Source organism: Panthera tigris, chromosome A2, assembly GCF_018350195.1.
Source record: "Panthera tigris isolate Pti1 chromosome A2, P.tigris_Pti1_mat1.1, whole genome shotgun sequence".
NCBI classification, from domain to species: Eukaryota; Metazoa; Chordata; class Mammalia; order Carnivora; family Felidae; genus Panthera; species Panthera tigris.
In genome coordinates, this window is record NC_056661.1 from 13,389,226 (window position 1) to 13,398,999 (window position 9,774).

Here is a 9,774-nt window from a genome sequence, read left to right on the forward strand (position 1 = left end):
CGCCCCCCAAGTCCATGGCTGTGGGTCTGGCCCTGCTGACACCACATGTCCCTGCTCATCCCCAGCCCATCACCTTTTCCCAGAACCCACAAGGCTCTGTATTCTCAGGGACCCCAGGAATTCCCCCCCCCCCCCACCTCCTCCGAATTCAACCCTCAATCTCTGGGCATATAAATATATAGATAGTAGTTGCTGAAAGCTTTCAAGGTAAATTTATGGAGGCAAGTATGGGAGGGGGGGTGTTTGATTTCTCAACACTGGCAGCTGCGTTTTCTGTCCCATGGGGGGCACATACCCTCTCTGAGCTTTTATATCCAACAACAAAGAGATTTTCCCTTTATCCTCCCCTTGGTTTCAAAAAGTGTAAGCTAATGAAACATGGAAAAGCTAATAACAAAGGAAAGGTCACTCCCCTCCCCTCAGTCGCTGCTGAGGTCACTGCTGCGGAAAGGTCACTGCTCCCAGTGCCCCCTCCTCCCCTCAGGCTTTGCTCTTCATACTTATTTGCCATCTGAGCAGACACGCCTCCGAGCTGGCTTCTCAACAGGCCTGGAACTCCGTCCCTGTGGACCATAACCATCATGTTATTCTGGAAACGGGCTAAGCCATCCCTGGTGGGGAACATTTGGGGGCCTGGGGTTTTTAGTGTCCCTGTGCAAGGTGACACCCCTACGGGAGCAGATGGTGGATCTTTTGTGCCACGTCCCAGGGGTGCTTTCCAGAGTGGCTAGCTGGGGCAGTGGTGCTATCTCTGTCTTTGGAGCTGGGTAGCTCCTGGGGAGGTGCTGGGTCAGAGTTGGCCCACCCGTCATCAGCCAAGCCCAAGTTGCCGAGAACCCCCCATTCCCTGGGGGAGGCAGAAGGTGAACAAGTAACACAGCACACCAGGAATTGAAGACCTGAAACTAGAGGGATGTTCCCAGAGCAGGAGGTGACTTTGAACCGGGCTCTGAAAGACAATAGGGCGTGAGGGAAGGGTGATCTTGGCAGAAAGAAGGGCGGATGCAAAGCCCCTGAGGCTGGACACATTAACACAGAGGTTGAGTCAGGCCAGAGTGTGGTGGGTGGTCTAGGGAGACAGCCCTAGTGCTGAGACAAAAGGGAGTGGGAGCCTGAGCTCTCAGGACTTGGAAGAGGGGGAGAGTTCAAGGAGGAAGGTGCTAGTTCTGTGGACAGGGACAGGATCAGTCACATAGCTGAGTATGGAATTCTGTGGTTGCATCACGGAGAAGGGAGGAGGGAGGCCATGGGTGCGAGGCAAGGAGCAGTGGGAGGGGCCTTCTGGGGGCTCCGCAGGGCAGATGTCCAGGTTCAAGGGTGGAGGACTCCCCCCTCCCCCGGTGAAGCCACCCTGTCACTGCTGACTCTTGACCCTCCCTGTGTCCGACCAAGGTGCAGACCTCAGCCTTCCCCCCCCCCCGCCCCCGTGGAGAGTCATCCCCGCAGAGGTACTGGGTGGGACCCCTCATCGGTGGAGTCCCTGAGGTTCCCCCAGCCCTCCCTCAATCTGCCTCCACAATGAATACCCTAGAGGTCCCCCGCCCCTTTGTTCTCTTTCCCTCCACACACGGTCACGGTCACGCTGGCGGCTCCTTCTGAGAGCATCTCACACACAATGGGGGGGGGCGCTCCCAATCGCCCCCCACTCCATCCCCCCCCCCCGCGGCCCCGCCCGCGCCGCGGAATCCCGGCCTCCGGGACCCCACCCGGGGAGTGCATTACCTTTCCAAGGGAGGCGCCCGGCGGCGTGGGGGGCGGGGGGGGAGGAGAGTTGGAGAGGGAGGGCTATTTTTAGAATGAATGGAAGAAAAGAGGGGGGAAAAAAACAACCAAAAAGAAAAAGGATGGAGGCTCATGGAAGCTTCCTGGCTCCCAAGAGGAAACCCCCCTCATCCCAGGCCACGGCGGAAGGTGGGTGGGGGTTCGGAGACTGGGTGGGTGGGGCTGCGGGGGGCAGGGGGCGGAGAGGGAGAACACGGTGGTCTGGGAGGGCACCACTCCTCCTGGGGTGGGGGGTGGGGGGCGGAATTGGATAACAGCAAAATACAGCCGGCAGCCCCAGAGACCTCGGAGAGCTGGAGGGACCCCAGAAGTGAATGCTGTCCAGTCGCAAGCAAGAAATAGGCTCAGAGAGGGGCCTGAACAGGGCCAAGGTCACAGGAGGGGCTGAGCCCTGCGCAGCGCCCCCTCTGCCCTCCCCTAGTGACCCTAACCCCGGGAGCCGCATTCTTCTAATTTGGCAGAGTGACCTTCACAAACAATCTCGCGGCCCAGGGCCCAGCTGTTCACGTTCAGCGGGGTCCCTGAATCGTGCGGTGAGAAGAGGGACGTCACAGCCCAACAATGACATTAGAGAAGTTTTCTGTGGTTTGTTTCATGGCCACCCGAGGTACCCCTCCCTCACTGGGACCTTCCAGCCCCAGCAACGTCACCAGCTGCCTGAAGCCTCCGAGTCCCCCCCCACCCGGACCTCCCAGGCCCCAGAGCCCGCTCAAGGTGGGGGGCTGAATTGCCTCCCTTTCTCTCCGCGGCTCCATTCCTAACCCGGACGCCAGGAAGCGACCCCCCAGAGACAGGCGGGCAGCCGCATTTCTATGCTGCTGGGGCGCTGGGCCCCGGCCAGGGGCGCCCCAGCTCTGGGTCTCAGTTTCCCCATCTGTAAAATGAACGTGATGGGCCAGCGGCGGCGGAGGGTCCTCCCAGCTCTTTGAGCGTTCTTAGAGATTGGCTGTTCCACTCCTGCGGGGAGGGGGATTCCCCCCCCCACACACCCTTTCTGGAAAAGCAGAGCGGGAGAGGGGGGTCGCACGGTGGCCGCCGCAGTCTGCCTCTCTCGCTCCACCGGGTAGGCGCCCCTCCCGGGGAGGCGGGGCGGGGCCCAGGTCGGCGGGGAGGGGGTCAGCTCTGCGGCGGCGCGCGCACACCCTCCCGGCTCACACGCCCTTGCCCGGCCGTGCACTTGTCTTCGCGCTCGGGCCAGGCGCTGGGGCTCCGGCGGCGGCGGCCGTCTCTGGCCGGTGAGTAGGCACTAGTGGGGCATTGGGGTGGGAGCGCTTACAGGGCGGAGGGCCCAGCGGCGCTCCCCTTCTCCTTGGTGGGCGTTTCGGTCAGGGTTTGCCCCGACTCCCGGAATTCAAAGGGGGGAGGTGCGGGAGGGAGGGGATCTCCGCCCCCCCCCCCCAACTCCAAGCCTCGAGTCACTCCAGACGCCCCCCGCCCCAGCATCCCCCTGGGAGGAGGGGGGCTTCCGCTCCCGGAATTTGGAATGCGGAGACGTCCTCCCACAGAGGAGAAGGTGGAGACCAGGGGACCCTCAGGCGCTAGCTGGGGGTGGGGGGTGGGGGGTGGGGGAATGGCGGGGTGGGGGGGGGCGGTGATGGCTCCATTGCTCCCTTCCCCTGCCTTCCCCCTCAGTCCTTCCACCTCTCACGGAGTGTGGTGGGGATTCCCCCGGCCGGCCCACTGCAGAGTGGAAGGGAACCCCCCCCCCCCACCTGCCAGCCTACTGTGCGTGGGAGCTCCTCCTCTGCTCTCTTCCCTAAGCTCCACCTCCCCCCGCCCCCACCCCACTGACTGGGAAAGGGGCCGAGGCCCAGAGAGGGTTAGCACTTACCCAAGGTCACCCAGCTGGACAGAGGCAGAGCTGTGTTTGTGGCGGACTCAGATTCTGGAACCCCAGAACTCAGCTGGTGGTGTGGGCTCCGGGGTCCCCTCTGTTTCCTGCGTTTAACTGTCAGGGTGGGGCTTGAGGGCCCTGTCTGGAACTGGGTAGGGGGAGTACCACACTCTTCTCCAAGTCTCTCCACACTGCTGGAGGCCCAGACACGACTGAGTGGATGAGCCCCCTAACTGGCTCCCTCCTCCGGGTTCCCGGGTCTCATGTCCCTCCTAGTCCTTCTTCCCCCAGCCTCCTCAAGCTGCCTTAGACCTCAAAGGAAGTCTGGCTGGTGAAGGGGAGAAGGGGAGGGAGGGCAAGGGGTCCTTCCAGAGCTGGTAGAGTGATCACTCTGACGCACCGACCCACTGGGTGACCTTGGACAATCTCCCTGTTCTCCCAGACCCAGAGTCAGATCCAAAGCCCCCCCTGACTAGAACAGGCAGCCCCTGACTCGTCCAGGTGGCCACTGGCCCCACTCCAGATCCCCAGCGAGAGGAAGGGCAGCTGGGACGTCCATCTCAGCCCGTGTTTCCCCTTCAGTTCCATCCTGGGCTCGTGCTCCCTCACCCCTCTCCGCCACGGGGCTGCTCTGTGTCCCCTTTCGCCCCCTCCTCCGGAGTGGGGCCTGGGTTCCATGGGTACCAAGGGGCTTGCGCAACAGCCCAGTACAGAGTGAATTCCTTGAGGGAGTTACCCCAGGGCAGCTGCAGACAGGGTGAGGGTCAGGGGGTGGCCAAGAATACAGCTGGCTGAGTCAGGGATCCCTACCTCCTTCACCCTTACAGCAGCCTGTCCCAGCCTCATCCACCTAGATCTCCCTGTGGTGAAGGAATTGGGGGGGGACCTAGGAGCAGGACAGGGAACAGCATGGGGAAAGGCAGGTAGAGCCTTTAGTGTGCAGTGTCCAGTGGATGGAAGCGGGGCTTCCAGGGAGAGGACCTGGTATGGGGTACTGATCTTAAACTGATCTTAAACTTCCTTCATGCTCACAGGGTAATTCGGCTAGTTAGAAGACAGGTCTACTCTAAAAACCATTGCAGGGTGGGAGGTACCTACACACCACCCTCCTGGGGCCCTGCCTCTACCCCTTACCCGTGTCTGGTCCTTACAGGTCAAGGGGAGAAGAAAGGCAGCTCAGCCCCCTGCCAGCCAGGTGGTAATCCAGCAGGACTGAAGGGGACAGGCCCTTTGGTGGCGGCTCATCCGGGAGACCCCTGCACACCAGGGTGAGTGAATCCAGGTCTGGGTCACATTTGGGAGTAAGGGTGGCCCGGGAGCTACGTGGACAATCTGGCGACGTAAGAAAAAAGCGCCAATCTCTGACGTCAGACCAACAGTGCAATAACCACCACCACAACAGCTGTGCTTTCTAGAGCCCCCAGAGAGTCACTGCCCATTTTCTCCAGTCGCTGGTGGTGGGGAACCCGCTCTGTGTCACACAGCCAGAAGGGAGGAGATGAGCCAGGTTGGAAGGTTCCCCACCCCTGGTCCGCCACCCAGATTCTGTGGCCTCGCTCCCGGAGACAGCTTTTAGGGAGTAGCTCCTTTACTCCTCTGTCCCCTGCAAACATTGGCTGACATTTCAGGGTCAGCAATGAGCTGCCAATGGGGGCGGGGTACGGAGACAATGGAGGCAACGGTTCTAAATACGTATGGTCGGTTTAATCAGTCAGCAAACACCGAACAGGTACTGTGTGCCCTGGGCTGGGTGCTGGGGACACGGCAGGGGCTGAGGCAGGCCCAGATCAGCCCTTGAGACATACTGGGAGGGAAATAGAACACAGTGATCCTTTTTTCTTTTTTTTTTTTAAGTTTATTCATTTATTTTGAGAGAGAGAGAGAGAGAGAGAGAGAATGAATGAGTGGGGGAAGGGCAGAGAGAGAGGGAGAGAATCTCAAGCAGGCTCCTTGCTGTCAGCTCAGAGCCCAGTGCGGGGCTTGATCTCACGGACTGTGTGTGGAATCATGGCCTGAGCCAAAATCGAGCTGGATGCTCAACCGACTGAGCCATCCAGGGGCCCCTCGCAATGATGTATGAGAGAACGACCCGGGGAGAGGGAGGCTCCTGGAGGGGGGACAGAAGGCGGAAGGAGGAGCCAGCCAGGTGGCAGTTGGGAGAACGGCATACTTGGCAGCAGGGACAGCAAGTGCAAGGGTCCTGAGGCAGAAATGAGGCTGGCACGTTTGAGGAACAGTGAGGAGGCTGCTGTGACTGGAACAGAATGAGCGAGGGGGAGAGAGGAGGAGGAGGAAGACCGAGGGATCTGCAGGCAGGGGCTGAGGTCAAGGAATAGACTGCAGAGCCGTGGGGAACCATGGAGGGTGTGTGAGCAGAGAGGGACAGGGTCTGGTTTATGATTTTCAAAAGCCTCTGTGACTACTGTGGAGAGCAGGGACTGGTGGGGCAAGAGTGGAAGCGGCAGAAGGCCGGAGGGGAGCCCAGGAGGCAACTGGGTAGAGTGAGCTCAGCCAGGACTGGATAGAGGCAGAGACGAAGAGAAGTGGGCAGATTCTGGGACTAAGCTGGGCGTGGAGGATGGACTGTGTGTGGCCAGTTTTCTGCCCAATGCTGAGGAACCACAGGGAGGAGGGAGAGATTTGTTGTGCTCTGGGAAATCTGGGAAGGCATCCTGGAGGAGGTGTTCTTCTTGCTCTTTGAGCCGGGTCTGGTCGGGCAAGTAGGTCTTTGCTGGTGCCCAACTGGAGTTGTGCTGAGGGTCAAATTGTACAGATGCCACGAGGGCCATGGGGAGCCACTGAGCATTCAGAATTAGAAGCAACATAATGAGATTTTAGCAAGGAAATATCCCTCGGGGGCGCCTGGCAGAGCCTGGACGGGAGCCAGAGAAGTCAGGAAGGCACTTGAAATGGTTCAGATCCCGATCAGGCTAGTAGCAACCGGGAGCATCCAGTGAGCGCTTGCTGTGTGCCTAGCACATCTGAGGGGGATTGGATCCCCAGCCCCTCTCACTGCCCTCGGAGGGCCCCACTGCCCCGCTGAAGAAACTGAGGCTCAACGAGGGACGTGCCTTGCCTGTGACCACTGTATGACTTTGACCTGAGAACAACAGAGATGTCGCGTCTCGCAGTTCTGGAGGCCAGAGCCTGAGATCCAGGCATCGGCAGGGCCACATTCCCTCCGGAGGGTCTAGGGGAGGATCCTTCTTTTTGTCTCTTCCCCTTCCTGGGGGGGCTTCATGTGTCCCTTGCCCTATGGCCACATCACTCCAGTCCCTGTATCTGTCTTCACGTGGCCGTCGGAGAAGGACGCTGGTCATTGGGTTAAGGCCCGCCCTCGTCACGTATGACCTCACGTTAATGTCACTGTGTCTGCAAAGACCCTGTTTCCAAATAAGGTCACATTCTGAGGTCCTGGGTGGACTGGAATTTGGGGGGGAATACTCTCCAAACTAGTATGGCCACAAGCAGAATACCCTACTGCAGTCACGCCTTTGCCCCCAGGGCCTCTGGTGAAGCAGTGGCTGCAGGGATGGGGACCGAGTGAATTTAGGGACAAGGATGGGCAGACCTGGGGTCCCATTAGATGTGGGGGTGGCCGGAAAGGAAGAGTTAGGCTGGAGCCTTCCAGCCTGAGTGTGAGAAGGGAGGGGACGCTGGTGCCTGGAATAGGGAGGCTGCCGCCAGCTGAATGGAGGAGACAGCCCCGGGGGTGGGGGGGGTGCGGGGGGAGGCGGCGGGGATCCCCTGGTGGGTGTGACAGGGGCTCCCAGGCAAGAGGCTGCTTTGTGGGGAGTCTGTGCTTCCGATAATGCCTGTCACCCCCAGACTCCCAGCTCCTCCTCCAGAGCAAGGATTAGGCGGGCTGCCCATGGGGAGGACCAGGGGCTGCTCCTCTGTACCCCTCCCTGGCCTCATTTCCCCCGGGGACCATCTGCAAGGGTCAATTGTATTTACTCAGTGTCTCAAGATCTGATCTTGCCTGCTGAAAACACGAGTTCAGGGGACTTTTCTGTGTCCTCGCCACGGTATCTCCACTTCGGGTCCATGCCTTGTATATGGGAGGCGCTCAAGAAACACTGATAGAATGAATGAAGCTTCTCTAAGTCCCCGAATCCCAGAGAGCCCAGGAATAAGCCCTCCGAGACACACACTCCAGCTCCCTTGGGCCTTCCTGTCCCCCTTCCTGCCCCTACAATTCACAGGGCCCTAAGGGGCTTAACCCCCCATGACTCCCAGTCTGCTGAGGCCTCGCACACTCAACCCTGCAGGTGGAACCCCTGCCAGCCTCTGGCTTGCCCCATCCCTTTGCCCCTTCCCTCCAGCCACACGGGTCTCCCTTCCCTTCCTCAAACATTGCCCACCTCAACGTCTTGATCCTTGCAGTGTCCTCTACCCGATGCACCCTTCTAGCTCTTCGAGGGCCTGCCCCTTGACCCCTTTTGAATGTCCCCCCTTCCAGGAGGCCTCCCATGACCACCTCCAAGTCTCCCCATCCCCATTCGTATTTTTCTCAACTTCATTGGATCTTTTCCTAATACTTTTGTGTATCTAGAATTCTTACTGGTCCCTTTATTTGGAGAGGGTTGTGCCTAGAGTTCTAGAAATGCAGCTCCACGAAGGATAGGTTTGTATCTCTGCTTCTGCATTCCCAGCAACAGACTCAGAAAAGGGGCTTGGTGGCTATGTGAATGAATGAATGAATGAATGAGTGAATGAATGAATGAATGGATGGATGAATATGTGAGTGAATGAATGAATGAGCGAATGAGTGAATACATTCCCCACTCTGCCATCTCCACACTTATGGGGGACTCAGGGTCTAGCCTCCTTCTGGGCAGCTATCTGTTAGACCCAGGATGGGTCTGAGATTTCTTGTGGATGCACACCTGCGGGCTTGAGTCCTTCCCTACTCAGGCAGCCTGTGGGTCCCTCAGCCCCTGGGAGACCTCTCCCAGGTCTCTTGCATCCGGACCTAGACTTGTGGCCCAGCCCTCAGGCTCCTGGAAGAGGGGCTTCCTGTTCAGCCACCACCCCAACCCCTGCCTGTTTGATCGGCCATTTCCTGGGAGTGTGAGTCCTGGGGCATCCCAACTGACAGGTTCGTTTGGAGGCTCCTCAGGTCTCTTCCAGCCAGCCATGGGCTGATAAGAGGCTCCATCTGGAATGGAATCTCAGGTGATGCCCACCCACAGCCCCACCTCCATCCACCCCTGACCCCTAGCCACCTCTGCCAGCCTCGTCTCTGAGGGGTGAGGTTCAAGCAGGCAGCAAGGCAGACACGGGTGGATGGTGATCGTTCACCAGGCCCCCCCATTCTAAGTTCAGCCCCTTCGAGGGGGTCTCTGACCCCTCAGGGCAGATGAGCCCAAAGGGGAAAGAGGGATCTTTCCAGAGAGAGAAGGTGGGTATAGAGCCTGCAGGGCCTGTTCAGGGTGGGAGGCCTGGCAGAGCCTCCAGGGTCTGTGGCTCGTGCTTTTGTGAGTATCTGGAGGTTGACATATTCAAAAAGCATCAGATGCCGCAAGGACTCCACAGAAGTCTGCACAGGCTGGAGTCAGCCGGTGGGCACAGTGTGAATGCTTCTTATGGGGCAGGGACCCGCACAGGGGCAGGCTCTGTTGTCAGGGGCTGGGGCACTGAATGCCATACAGGGATGTGTGCCCGGTCCTGAGGGAGATGTGGGTGGCTCCATCACGACTGTGCTTTAGAAAGAGCCCTCAGCAGGCCATGCAGGCCTGGAGTGGGGGCCTGGTGAGTGGATGGGGGGATGGAGAGGGGATGGCTGCTCTTCGAGCATGGCTGAGAATGCATCCATTTAGGGTCCCCTCTCCTGGCATCCCTGTGGACATGGGAGGGCATGAGTGGTCCCCAGGCCTCCTCTGCCACCACAGCCAGGCCTTCTCCCGGGTGTCCCCAAGAGGCTGGGATGAGAAACCGAAGACCTGTCTGCAGACCCCAGGCCATCACCTGGCTCTGCTCAGCCTCATCACTGGCCCATGAGGCCACCCCCTGCCCAGGCAGCCGTCCACTCATTCATTCATTCGGCCCAGCTATTTTCTGGACACCACAGAGGAAACAGATCAGCTGCCCGCAGGCAGTGACGAGCAATCAGATGTCCTGACCCTGTCCCAAGCTCAGAGCTAGGAAGAAAACAC